The sequence below is a fragment of the Lygodium microphyllum genome, chromosome 5 (assembly GCF_053477565.2).
Source record: "Lygodium microphyllum isolate KBCC chromosome 5, Lygodium_microphyllum_v1.1.10, whole genome shotgun sequence".
Taxonomy (NCBI): domain Eukaryota; kingdom Viridiplantae; phylum Streptophyta; class Polypodiopsida; order Schizaeales; family Lygodiaceae; genus Lygodium; species Lygodium microphyllum.
In genome coordinates this window covers 20,337,915-20,352,222 of record NC_141139.1, presented here as the reverse complement: position 1 = coordinate 20,352,222, position 14,308 = coordinate 20,337,915, and the positions used below count along the sequence as shown (strand labels likewise).

The 14,308-nt window shown below is 38.7% G+C and overlaps 1 long non-coding RNA gene across 1 annotated transcript; it reads left to right on the top strand.

Moving 5' to 3' along the window:
• Positions 1 to 7,891: 7,891 nt before the first annotated feature.
• LOC148035575 (uncharacterized) lies at positions 7,892 to 9,199 on the top strand. The gene is made up of 3 exons (XR_015690991.1): positions 7,892 to 8,719; positions 8,815 to 8,916; positions 9,012 to 9,199. It is a non-coding gene; the product is annotated as an uncharacterized LOC148035575 (long non-coding RNA).
• The last annotated feature ends 5,109 nt before the right edge of the window (positions 9,200 to 14,308 follow it).

The window sequence follows — 14,308 nt, the reverse complement described above, 5'->3', positions numbered from 1 at the left end:
AAAAGATCTTGTGCATCTGATCAGATATAGTTAATGCCACTGCATTCCACAAAATGAGGAAGAAGAAATAGGCTAAGTAGGTCAAAATCACTACTCTACAGGAAGCTCAAGATGTCAAGAACAAGATTATGGAGTCCGTTTGAATGATAGAATTCATGGGAAGAAGATTTGGCCATGGACTCTTGAGGGAAGGTTGAAAAGGAAGAGAAATAATCCTTGTTCTTGAAAAGTAAGTCAAGCTTAACCCATACTAAACCATGTGCCCTTCATTTTGTCCAACTTACCCCAAATTTTGGTTAAATTTTTTGCCACAACATGCCAAAATAGTTGAAGCCCACCATTATCCACTGGTTCATGCCAAGAACCTCCATCTTAGTCACGGTTTGTGACAGATCTCCATGTCAGACCACAGTTATGGAAGAACTAACCACTGTGACTAATTTTTAATTGTGGTTTTCACTCCCTAGTCACTACAACTTGATCTAATGCATGAAAATGACTTCTAACAGGATCTAAACTAAGCTCTGATACCAATGTAAAATAGCTAGTTCTCACAGCAAACCAAATAACTAGAAATTCATGAAATACACCATACTTGCAAAGAAATACACCATGTTTGCGAGGAAGCCATAGCCAAGGTAGCTCGGTGTGAAATTATATTGCCATGGAAGACTGAGAATCATAGATGAATGCTACAACATGAATACTCGCCTTATGTCAAGGTGGGACATGTTATGCACCCCATATCTTGGTGGCTAAGAGCATGCACCCTCTTAGTTGGTGGGAGGAAGGAACTTCAAAGCATGTATTGCTTTAAAATGGCAAAAAGATCCCTCACATGTTACATCTCCCCCTTTTATACTTAACCCTAGCATCTCCACCTTTTATACTTACCCTAGCCTACCCTAGACTAAGGTAACTTATGCTTTATTACATAGGAGGTAATCTTCTTCTTGATTATCCTCTATATCGCTCTTATTGTCATTCATTGACAAGCTTGACACTTGTGGCTTCAATATTGCTCTTGCCTTAACCTAGAATGTGATGGTGTCCTTCTATTCCTTGCTATCACTAATATCTAGATTTGTGTTGTCAAAGATTCATCGTCCTCTAGGATTCATTGGCACAACTTGTAACCATGGTGTAGTAGGAGATTCTGAATCTCGATTAAAAATTTCTTTCACGTAGTGTAGAGGAAGAATGTATGGTTCCTTTGTAGTCAACAATCAAGTGGAGTTGACAAACCAAAAACCTATGGGCGCAAGTCTCAATGTCACATTTGTGCCATGATTGTACTTAGCGCAGAACCAATCTACCTTCAGAACATGTCACAAAACACGATGTTTCAAAGAGAAAAAAATTATTTGTAAACGAATATAGAAAAAACACATTATATGGTAAAAATTCTCCATACTGACTCAATAATTAAGCTCATAAATTGCAACTATATGACCAATATAGCCAAGTTTGGCATGGAATTTTGATCTTTTGTGCTTACATATGATAGTTGTTGGAAAGATGTGACAAGGATTTCACACGAGTCTCCATCCTAGATTGAGAAATTTATCAAATCATGCCTTAGCATTAATTATCCAACCATTTTATAGCTTTGACCTAATTGATACACCTCAACTATCAAATAAAGGTATTTCAAACTTATAGACCCTACCTTGTGAAATGTGTTTATGGTGAGATAAAATGTTGAGTTTAATGCTTTCAGTGTGGCTGGAAATTCAGGCATACATGCCTCAATACATTTTTCCTAATGTCTGTTGCAATTGGACCTTTTAGCAACATAATGTCAATGATAATGATAAGAAGTCCATATGAAGCAAATCAACTAATGTGCATGAGAGCTTCTTCTATAATTAAAGCTAATATTTTCGTGTATATTGAACCGAATGCTATGTTGAATCTCTCTTTGTATTCCATAGGATCATTTATCATGAAAAATTACATTATGAATAAAGATAAATGTGTTCATTTGTTCTACTTGATCATTGTTATTTTTTTTTAATTTTCTAAATAGAATATATGCAATGATTAAGGAGAACAAGAGATCAACAACATTTTCTAGGGAGTCTTGGAGCTACTTTTGCTGAGAGATGCATTTATGGGTGACATTTCCTCTGCAAAAGTTATACTTGATGTTTGTTGTTTTTCCTTTAAAGAGTTTCTCAGTATAAAATATTTGTAGTCCAATGTTTGGTTTTTGAATATGATAGGAGATAGCAGAAGCTAGGCTACAAGTAGGACACACATTCTAGTTAGGATAGTTGGGCAAGGGAGGATTTATTGCCATCTTTGTGAGCATGTAAGTACATATTTATATGTTTTATTTCATAAGTCCATGGTCTTGCTAAATTAGTATTTTGTCTATAAAAGGATGAAAGACTATAGTTACCCACTCAATCCTACACAGATATAGTTAGTGAACATATAAGAAACTAATGTAAGTGATGGCTATAGCAATGCCATCTTGCATCTTCTACACGACGTAAAATGGCATCCCTACACCCTATCAATTCCAGTAGTGAGGAGATCCCAATGTGCTCCCTAAGGCTATGAGAGAGAGAGAGAGAGAGAGAGAGAGAGAGAGAGAGAGAGAGGGAGAGAGAGGGAGAGGGAGGCAATAAGGAGAGATGTTTCACAATAGCTTCATAACACAATAGCATGAAGTAATTGCGAAGCAGCTTTGTGTTCTTCACATGACCTTCACATGCAAGGAACCCTAGTCGATATAAAGTAAAAGACATAAAGATAGAGAAGAAATTATGGCATTTTAGGCTTGCTTCAAACCCATGTAGATGGACAGATTGCATCATCCTAAAGAAAATCATTGTTGAGTTGAAAAAAAGATAAGGTTAAAGAAGGAAGTATGACATTTTAGGCCAATTTCAAACTTGTCCAAATGGGCATGCCATACCTAAAGAAAATTGTCGTTGAGTTGAAAAAGGAATAAGCTTAGAGAATAAAGTACATCATTTTAGGTTGGCACCACATTGTAACGGCCGTGTTAGGCATATTAATAGTTGGTTTCAGACCTATTCGGTTAGATGGATCACATCCTAAAGAAAATTATTGTTGAGATTTCACACTATGTTGGACAAGAAATTTAAATGTTGTGAGTGCCTGTACGTTGTTTTATGTCCATTGGTGTGTTGGGAGTAGCTTCATCTCTTATTGGGCACACACCTAAGTCAAATCTCTACTACACATGTTTTGGGTTTGTGACTTGGGCATCATAGCTGTGGGTAAATTTTTTGTTAGTAGACAATTTTTTCTCCTCTACTACATGTGACGAGCCAACTGGATGCCCATGTGATCCCAAAACATCTAACTTGTAAGTTTTGTAAGTAAAATATCCTATAAATAGTAGGTTTTTATCATGATCGATTAATTCAATCAATCTAGTTTTAAAAAAACGGAAGGATACTTTTCAGTGAGCACTCCTAAGGAGTTCTCATGTATGTGTGTTTATAACTAAGATTTTTACAAAATTTTTAGTAAGAAAATCCACCGATACGTCGTGCGCGTAGTTCGACTCAACATCCCTCTAGCGGATTTCGTATCAGCGACCAAAAAACAAAACTTTGTCGTGAACTCATCTACATACTTATAACGACCAAGGACGCTCCCACTGGCGGCTGTTCGCAAAAGGCGGGCTAGAAAGACTTGCCGGTGCAGCCAACTGTGAGAGGTTTGTTAGACGTGGAAACAGGATGATACAAAGAAGAGATGCTGGGTTATTATGGGCAGCCTGTGCCCTGCGGGCCACCAGATCGCGGGAGCGGCTGCAGTGGTAAGCAGGCGGCAGGCGGGGGATCGCGTGCACGTAGCAGACAGGCCCCGCGTGGGGCGGCGGCAGTGGCTCGAGGCGGCACCGCACGTGCTGCCGGACAGGTGAAGGCCCTTGGCGGCGCCGGCCCCGGAGGAGGCGGCTGCGGGCGCCGTGATGACGACAGCGAGGGCGAGGGCGAGGGCCGGAAAAGGAAGGGTTACGACGTGTCCTATGACGCGGACGACGAGGAGGAGAAGGATGAAGAGGAGGAGGAGGAGGAGGGGGAAGGGGAAGGGGAGCTGCAGGGATGTAGAATTAGGAGGGAGGGCCGGCAACGAAAGGAAGCGAAAAGAAGACAGATATTAGCAGAAGAAGGGCTGCAGGGGGGTATAAAGAGGGAGGGCAGGCCACGAGGGGGAGTGAAAAGAAGACAGATAGACGTAGGAGGAGGGGAACTAGATGAGCAGCAAGGATATTATTATCGCCGTAGTGGGAGGAAGAGGAAGCTGACTATGCCAGGCAGAGATGATGAGGACGATGGTGCAGGTCGTGGGGGTATGTTGTCCATGGCCTTCCTCTTCGACATGGCCACCTTCGCAAGGCAAGGACCCCGCACTGCCAGGCGCTCCCGCTCCCGTTTGCCACCCCAGCACCAAACCCCAATGGACGACGTTGAGCCCCCGACCGGCCCCCAACAGCAAGCCCTCATGCAAGTCCAGTTAGTCCAAGTGCCCCCACAACCGCAAGCCCCCGTCCACCACGCAACGCAAGTCCCCGTAGGACACCCCCCTCCTTTCATTCAAACCCCAATGCAGGTTGAAGTGGGAGAGCCCTCCATTGCACCCTTACAAGAGCCCCTCATGGTCCCTCCTCCTACCCCAAGGCAATTAGACCTAGAACAAATTCCTAACGACAATATAATGGGAGACATGTATCATGATCCTTTCTTTACCCAAGTCAACCTCAATGAGGTCCCCTTTATTGAAAATCCTTTGGCCCTACTTGGCATGAATCCCTTTGCTCCTTTTGATCCTCCGATTGCCACCCTCCATAACCCTAATGCTCCTAGAAATAACCGTAACGCTCTTAATAGCCAATATACAGACCTCCATCTCAACTTTGCAAGAGTTAGCTTAAATGATGTAGCCTTGAATGTTGGCCCTATACTCAAGCCTAGTGTACTAGACTTTGATCAAGACAATGATGGCAACGACAACATTTGATGATGATAACGACATTAGCAATAACAATGACAATCAATAATCGCAATAGCGATGATAGTGATGATGATAACAATCACTAAATGTGTAAATATGTTTTCAATGTTCACGTACATTCCTTCAATTCTTTTTTGAACACCCATAAAGGTTTAGTAAACCTTCATTGAATTGTCAGCCACACGACAAGTCAAAAATATGAGCACAAAGCCTAGGCTCTAGGAGATAGGTGATCACCATGCAATTGAACACAAAATTGATATGCTAATATAAACTAAAATAGATATTTTATTTTAGCTCGGGTCACATCTTTAGGACCGTTGACCATAATGAAAGTAGATGTTGATGAACTAGTATTTGCAATGAAAATAGAAAATAAAATAAGGACCAAAAAAATGTGCTAAGCTAGTTTCTAACCTTCATCTACATGTCAAGCTCCTTTCTTTTCGAAGCCAATTAGAACTCCATCAATGGGATCAAGAGGGCATGAACAGCAAATAGTAAACTTTGAATTGATCTACATACTTGTGAATTCCACATTAAAGAAATCATTGCTCAATAAATCAACATCTACTATTGTGTAAAATCTATTTTCCATATATAGTGCTAACTTTATCGGGTTACATGTATTTGCATGTTGTTTTAACATTCATACATAATAGTTACAAACTAGTTGCTTTATTCAATAAATGATCTTACTTCTTAATTAAACAAGAGGTGAATTTGCAGAATCATGGTATCTACCACATTAGATAACAAAATTTTAAAAAGGTCCACAAATATTTACAATAAACTTATGTATCTATTCCCCATCTATTTAAATAGAGTCTCAAACCCATTTTAACCTTGTATATTTCATACCATTCTCTCATTTTGCTCTAATATCATGGGCAATCACACTACAAGGATATAAGGGAATAGCGACGGCTAGTTGTGATGCATATCAACAGTGTCGCTCACCGTCGCCATCGTCGGTGTTCGCGAAGAAGAGGAGGAAGTGCATGAACGGAATAGAGGAGACCAAGAATCCATCCTTGAACCTTTGCAGTGAGTACATTGCTCCCTCTTGGTTTGTTCTTGTTTTTTCTTCTTTTCTTTCGTTTGTTTTTGTCGAGAATGAGGTGCATCGAGGGAGAAAGAGAGGAAATGAGAGAGGGAGAAGAAGAAAGGAAGAGAGAGAGAGAGAGAGAGAGAGAGAGAGAGAGAGAGAGAGAGAGAGAGAGAGATTAAACATGAAGCATAATAAACAAAGAGAGAGAGAGAGAGAGGGAGAGAGAGGAGAATAAATAAGAAAACACAAGGGGTAGAGAGAAACAAAGAGAGGGTTTTTTCTTGTTTTTTCTTCTTTATTTCTTTGTTTTTTTTAGAATGATGTGCATTGAGGGAGAAAGAGAGGATATGAGATAGGAAATGAGAGAGGGAGAAAAAGAAAGGAAAAGGAAGAGAGAACGAGAGAGAGAGAGAGAGAGAGAGAGAGAGAGAGAGAATAAACATGAAAGATAGCAACAAAAGAGAGAAAGAGAGAGAGGGAGGGAGGGAGAGAGGAGAATGAGTGAGAAAACACAAGGGGGTGAAGAGAAATAAAGAGAGGGTTTTTCTTGAGAATAAGGTACATTGAGGGAGAAAGATAGGAAATGAGAGAGAGAGAGAGAGAGAGAGAGAGAGAGAGAGAGAGGGGAAGGAGAGAGGAGAATATGTGAGACAACATAAGGGGGTGGAGAGAAACAAAGAGAGAGGCCATAAAGAAAGAGAGAGAGAGACAGAGAGAGAGAGAAAGATAGGAAATGAGAGAGTGAGAAGAAGAAAGGAAAAGGAAGAGAGAGAGAGAGAGAGAGAGAGAGAGAATAAATATGAAAGATATCAAAGAAATGGGGAAAGAGAGAGAGAGGGAGGGAGGGAGGGAGAGAGGGAGGAGATGAGTGGGAAAACATAAGGGGATGGAGAGAAACAAAGAGAAGGGAAACAAAGAAAGAGAGAGAGAGAGAGAGAAAGAAAGATAGGAAGTGAGAGAGGGAGAAGAAGAAAGAAAAAGGAAGAGAGAACGAAAGAGAGAATAAATATGAAAGACAACAAAGAAATGGGGAAAGAGAGAGGGAGGGAGGGAGGGAGGGAGGGAGAGAGGGAGAGAGAAGAATGAGTGAGAAAATATAAGGGGCTGGAGAGAAATAAAGACAAGGGCAACAAAGAAAAAGAGAGAGAGAAAGAAAGAGAAAGGAGAGAGAACATAAAACGAAGGGCGTAAAGAAAGGTGCAAATAAAGGGGGAGAAAACCAAGACTTTAGTTGACGTTAATTTTGTTGAGTTATAAGAGAAGAAATTCATTCTTAAACAAATTAAGAAAGAAAAAGAGAATGAGAACAAAAACAAATTGTTTGTCATAACGCAGACAAAATGGAAAAGGATGAAGGTCGTGATGTTCAAGATCACGAGGTGTATCTTAATCAACGTGTCCCATGTCCTTGCTCTCAATGCAAGCTGGCAATTAGACGAAAGCATCGCTTGTCTATAGAACACGTATGACGCTTCGGCAAGTTTCAATAGGAGATCATTGATCAAGTGATCTCAGACTTTGAGCAAACGGTAAGAAAAGTGTATATCAATCATGCATTATATTCGCAAACTAATTGAATATCATATAAAAAAACATTGGATATGGCTGTAATATTTGAACAGCGTGATGAGTCGAGGAATGAGCGATGAGGAGTTGCAAGAGATCTTCACATGCATGTCTCCATATCATATGGATCGATTCAGAGATATGGCAGACAAGGAGCTATCTCGAACACCATCAAGCCATTCCGTTAGATCTACTTTAGCACGCTTTGATGCTTCGATTTCCAGTAGATGAGGTGGATGCTCCAGACTTGGGCCGGGGACGAAGGGAGTGGTTTTGGGGGGATGCTGCGGAGACGTTGATGCGGTGAGCCCGTAATTGGCTCGAGATATAAGTGCTACTCCTCGCTCTTGTGTAGATTCGAGAGAGAGTGACTCAGGTGGTTTTTGTGGAGGTACCAATGTAGTATCTTCGTCTCATTGTTCTGCTGTAGTTGCGTAACCTATGGGATTTGTCACACATGTGGGGACTTCTACTCCAATCACTCCAGCTTTTGCTCAGCCGTTTGTAGGTGGCATCCCTATGGATGCTACTTCGAGAAATACCACCCTCGTGGATACAGTAGATGTACATGGGTCTCCTAGATATGCCCAAGAGCGCGGTCACAACAGGTAGGAGAGGACACATCTTAGACATACCCCAGAGGGGTATGGATACCTTGTAGATGATAGGACAAGAGCCATCATGATGAATGATGAGGAGAGGAGGGTGATGGCTCGTATAAGAGAGTTGTGCCAACAAGTTTTTTGGCACAATGTCTTGGATCATTGGAAGAACATACCGAAGGGGAGCAAGGACTACATAGTAGCATCCTTGCATGAGGAGTTTCCGATACCCACCACAGTAGATAGGTTTTCCACAAGCTGGATGATGGAGTGCATGCATACGTACATGTCACACAGATGATCGAATGCACGCAAGACACTTAAGAGTGGGGCCTCAAAGCCTGAGTGGCTAGACGCAGATGACTGGCGCCAATGCAAGGAGGAGACTACAAATTCTGTAGGATATTGGAGATAGCAGCGCGAGGCAACGAGGGCACGATTGGAGGCAGGAGTGGTCCATCATCTTGGAAGTGGTGGCCACAAGACTTATTTGGAGGACTTTGTAAGTTTTTCTTCTGTTCTTCTCGCTGATTTTTTTGCAGTATCGCTTGTACTGATAATCGCATTTCTAACCATTGTATTTTGTTTTCTATGCAGCACTCCATTACAAACCGCGATCCCACCGGCCTAGAGACTCAATATGCAAAGAGACATGGTCTCACTGCATTGATCAATAGATTGTATGCACGCGGTGGCCCAGTAAGTCACTCATCTTTCTTATTCGTAGTTAATATTCTTAATTAAAATATATTATTGTATGGCGGGCCGATGTGTAATTGTTTCTTTTTTTACAGAGTCCGTTCGATGCTCCTTTGCGTCGGGACGAGCTTTCGGATGGCGAGGATCTATAGCTCATGCCTGGATTCGTGGAGTGCACATCCTCTTCTTTTTTGGTCTTGTAATTTATGCATGCATTTTCTATGCACTATGTTATTATCATCCTTTATATCTTACCATGATTCCATGAGCGCTTTCATTAAGCGATCTTGTATTTATTTTATGTATCAATCTTGTGGATTCAAGTACACTTTGCCTTCATTTTGATGACCATTATACACTTTACATGTAACCCATTTGTAGAATATAAATACAACACAAGCTGCCCTGCCAGAAATTTTTTTTCTTTCTAACTGTCGATATTAGCGTCACAAATTTACTTGCATGCGTCGCTATTGGCGTTGCAAATTTTGTCGCAAACCGTCGCTATTGGCGTCACTGTCTGCATTGTTATTGGTGTCGCAAATGCGATGCGAATAATGATGTAGATATAGCGACGCTAATAGTGACGGTTCTATGGAAATGCTAATACTAACGTGTTTAGCGATGACGAGGATAATTTTTTTGGTGAACGTTTGCATCGCTTTAAACATCAGTATGAGACCTATATCTTGTAATGTCACTTTTAAGAAAATGTTTATATCTCATGAATATAAGCCCATGTATACAAATCCCATGCATATATTTGTGAGATAATTTAATACCACCAATGTAGAAACACCCTTCTCATTAAAGGGTCTTTGCATGCAATTGAATTTCTACTAGTTTTTACCAACTTTTCATAAGATAGAGTCATTTTAAAAATGTCATCATAGACAATATGCATTAAGTCATCGTGCACAATCTTGGAGGTCACATCCATACAAAAGCAAGGATGAATTTGTTGTCAAAGGTGTCATATTAAGAAAATATTGGTTGCTAATAGCCTATTATTATGTGAGGATTGAGATGTGAATCTAAATAATGATGCTGATGGTATTTTTGTAAAACAATGTCAATGATAAGCTATACAAGATCAATAACAAGTGTGACCAAGAGAGGTCCAATTGTACAAAACATCATTTGGGAACTTTGCTATGAGCTCGTTTATACATTAAGTGTATAAGTTAACAATCGAGACCCTTAGAGTATGATATCAACAACTATGAAGGGTAAGTAGCGTAAAAGCCTTAGCAAATAAACATATGCTTTTCCACCAATAAACTCAACTTTTACTTCTCAAAAACATAAAAACAAGGGTCTCCCCATGTAGATTTTCAATTATCATGCACATGCAAATGTCTTCCCTTCAATAAGAATAGAAGTTAAGAAGAGCTTGGTTGATCTCCCAACCACTCAAGATGATAGCCACATTAGTCTTAATGTTTTTTATTTATGTTTTTTTATCACAAAGATGAAACTAATAGTCTAGGTTTTAATATTGTGACTAGCTTGTGAATATGCTCCACAATTGTAAAAGTATTAGATATTGATTATGAAAGTGAAGTGGCAAGGGAATTTAAGCTCTTGGAATTTGTAATCAACAAGAAAACTTTTTGGAACAATCATCAAATCCTAATGCCTCAAATTGTCTAAAACCCTAATTCTTTTATTTTTTGGTGCTATGGCTTCCTTCTCATCTCCAATCAACTATTAACAAAGGATACATATCACTTGCTACAAGATGTCATTAGCTTTGGAACTTTGGTGGAAACTTTCTAGGGTCCTTGTGTTATCATCTCACAAAAAGAACATTAAGAAAGATTTCATTGCAAGAGCTAGCAATAGTTGTACGACCATATGTGTAGCTACAAACTACCCTATTAGCTCCAAGTTGTCGATGCTACTAAGTGTTTTAGTTTAGAGATTCGTGTTCAAAAAAATGGATAGCCCTACCCTTTCTTTACATGCTATAAGGCCCTCATAAGGCCATAAAATGACCCCTTTTACTTTAATAAACTTATGGAAATTTTTTACCTTGTAATTAAAAAATAACTTTTGTAAATATAATCCTATAAATTTTACTAAATAAATATAATTTCTTTTGAATCACGTGGTATCTTGCCATGTTCTATAACACCTCCGAGCCAAAACCCTTCTTCAAGACCAACTAACAAGCTAATAAAATGATGCATTGTTAATGAGTATTTGATAACCAGTGTAAAGGAAAGATTGACAAATCCACATTGTAAGTTATTAGGAATCATGTGTACAAAAGTATTTCTAGTGAAATAGGATATGCTTTCCCAATCAAGTCTTGAATGTTGAATGCTAATGTTCCTCTCATAGAAACTCATAATGATAGATCCACTAAGAGAATGTTGGAACCACTAGCTATGTATTTAAAAAAATTGTATCAAAATAAAGACAAGAAATAAAAAAGAAAAATATTTTTCCAAGAAATATAAAGTTTCAAAAAAATACAAAGAAAATACTCCATCAAGGATAAATCGATGGCCAGCTCCTATGGTATCTGCAACAAAAGAGAAGTTAGGGTAGTCTCCTTCTAGTAATAGTTGCCAAATGGATATTTTAGATGACCTAATTGAAGAGTAATATTGGAAAGGTGTTCAATTGATTTGGGATAAGCACACAATTTTATGAAATGGGTATTCCTATGGAGAGCTATGGATGAGAAAAAGGAGGTAGGTCCTAGAACTGGTTATGGATGTCTAGGGTTAGTGTTGCAATGGAGGAGAGATTAGGGATGATGGATGTAAGAGTGACATTTTGACTCTAATACCAAAAGAGTGGAAGCTAATCAAGATATTCATAATACACACTCATAATGACAAGTATAAGAGAGATAATCCATGCACACAATGATTTAACTCTTTATTAATAATGTCTCTTTAAATAGGTTGAGTACAATATAGTTAGCACTCATCCTTAAAGGGTAAATGTAGCTTGTAGATATCTCCCCTGAAAACATGGATATGCCCCTTGAATGACTCCATTGCCTTGGCCATTTATATGAGACTAGGTATCTCTTTTGCTTATATCAAGTGTTACATCAAAAGACCATATCTAGCAACCATGCTTGGGACTAAGGTTGTATACACAATTTATCATGGACCCTAATGCTAATAAATGCTAATCATGCCCTTTCTTCTTATTATGTTAACTATGTGTTGTTTGTGTGCGTGTGTGCATGCACCCATATGCACATGTGTGTGTGTGTGTGCAATGGTATATGTTCAATATATGTCTCTCCTTATTTGAGGGTCTTACAACATTGGGTACTTCAAGCATAAGTGGTTAATTGAAAGGTGGCCATTTGAGCAATCCTTTATCATCCCCACCCAAAGAAAACAATGGGCATTTTTTTGGCCCACTCTTAAGTTAATAGAGATTGCAAAGCTAGTTGATCACTTCTAATAACATAGTTAAAATGTGTGATCTAGTTGTCCTTTACAAGAGCTCCACAACTTCATCCCTAATAACCTTCCACACATGAAAGAAAGGGGATGACTAACAGTTTGCACTTTTGAATCTTTTTGTTTGAACTTAATGTTTCAATATTGTCTCTAGTCAAATTGCTTCATAAGCAACAAAGCGCCTAACTTTAACTTTGTCTTTGTTGAAGATAAAGCCCTTGATGGTTTGGTTATTTTGTTGTTGAAGAAAGAACTCTTGAATAAGTAGCAATATTTATTCATGGTATTGTATTAAGGCATTTCCCAAACTATTATTGCCTTATTGTTGACTTACTGCCATTATTTTAGTGTTTCGATCCTTATCCAATGGTTTGGGATTGCAATTGCACCTAAGATTTGTCATCATCCAAATAAAAGACTCTAACAATGATAAGATTTTGGTATAGGATGATGTCTAGAAGTAGTAATGCATCTATTGTATCCAATATTGCTTGATATTTGTAAGTGATATGGCATTGTCTATGAAAACTTGCACTTACATTGGTGAGATCATTACCTTATACCAATTGCCTCAAATGCCCAAGTAGAAATCCAAAAGCCTCCAATTGTCATTTCAAATTTAGAGCTTACCAACTTTCTTATTAGGAAGGTATCAGATGCTTTGACATGTTTCTATAGGTTTTGTATAGATATTTAGAATGTTCTCTATAAATTGGAAGATTTAGGTGATCAAACCCCAATTTTTTTATAAAGTTTTGAAGCTTGGGAAATCATATCATTTTAGGGACAATACAATTACTCTATTTTTTACTCACTTTTTTGAATTCCCTTGTTTTCAGCCTGAGATGTGACAATGTTTCTAACAAGGAAACATAGATGATTAAATCATCTACATGTGAAGCCAACCACACCATACATTTGCGATCCTAGTATTATAGAACCACTTTTAAATGAAATTAATGCCTTTGAAACATTTATGTCCTTTGATACCATACTTCGGGAATGTTTCCATTGGTATAATGTCTCGCCTATAGAAGTTGTTGTGATCTCTAACCAAGGTTGTGTTCTTAGCTTGGTTTCAAGGTTCAAAAGTTGCTCTTTTAGAGGATTGGGGTAGTGTTAGCACACCATCAAGATGCACAAGTTCTTTTCCTTGCACCAACTAGGATATTAAGCTTGGAGAATATTATTCTCCATTTGTGACACTATAGAAATATGCATAGCTTATAAATATTACTCACCAAGTGGCCAAATTGTACCATGGACTAAATCAACTACTTAACATCTATCTAGAATCTATAAGGCTAATTGACTTGCAAGAAACTCTTATATGATTTGATTCGGCCTAATGGAGACTAACTTCTTGAAGATGACTACTTCCTTACAAACCTTGAAGAAGAATATGATGACTCAAAGGACCAAGGAAAGAAGTGACATGAATATAAGGGGATAGGGTACATCTAAAGTAGATGACTCAATCATGGATGCTTCCTTTGCAATGAGCTAGGGCATATCCAAGCTGATTGTCCTAAGTTGGATCAAGAAGAGGAGGGACTAGCCACAAAGCGAAGGCACACAAGTTTTGCATTCGACTTTGAGGATGATTAGGAGTCTTAGAAATATTTTCATGAGATGTAATAAGCCCTATGCTTGTAATGATTCCCTACTATAGTAATAGACTATTGTAATATCAATTGAGTTATAATATATTGTAATAAAAAATATATTTTCATCATTAAATTATCTTGAAGTTTGAGCACTTGTGTGTGATCGAAGTCGTGGAGCAAAAGCTTAATGGTTTCTAACCCAAAAGTTCTACAATACAAATTATGCTAGAAGCAACAACCCCTAAGTTTTCTTGAGATGAGGACATCTCGATTCCTCTAAGGGGGAGAGGATGTAATGTCCTACCCCTCACATGTGTGAATGGGGGCTTGAGAGGGGAGGGGGGATTTTAA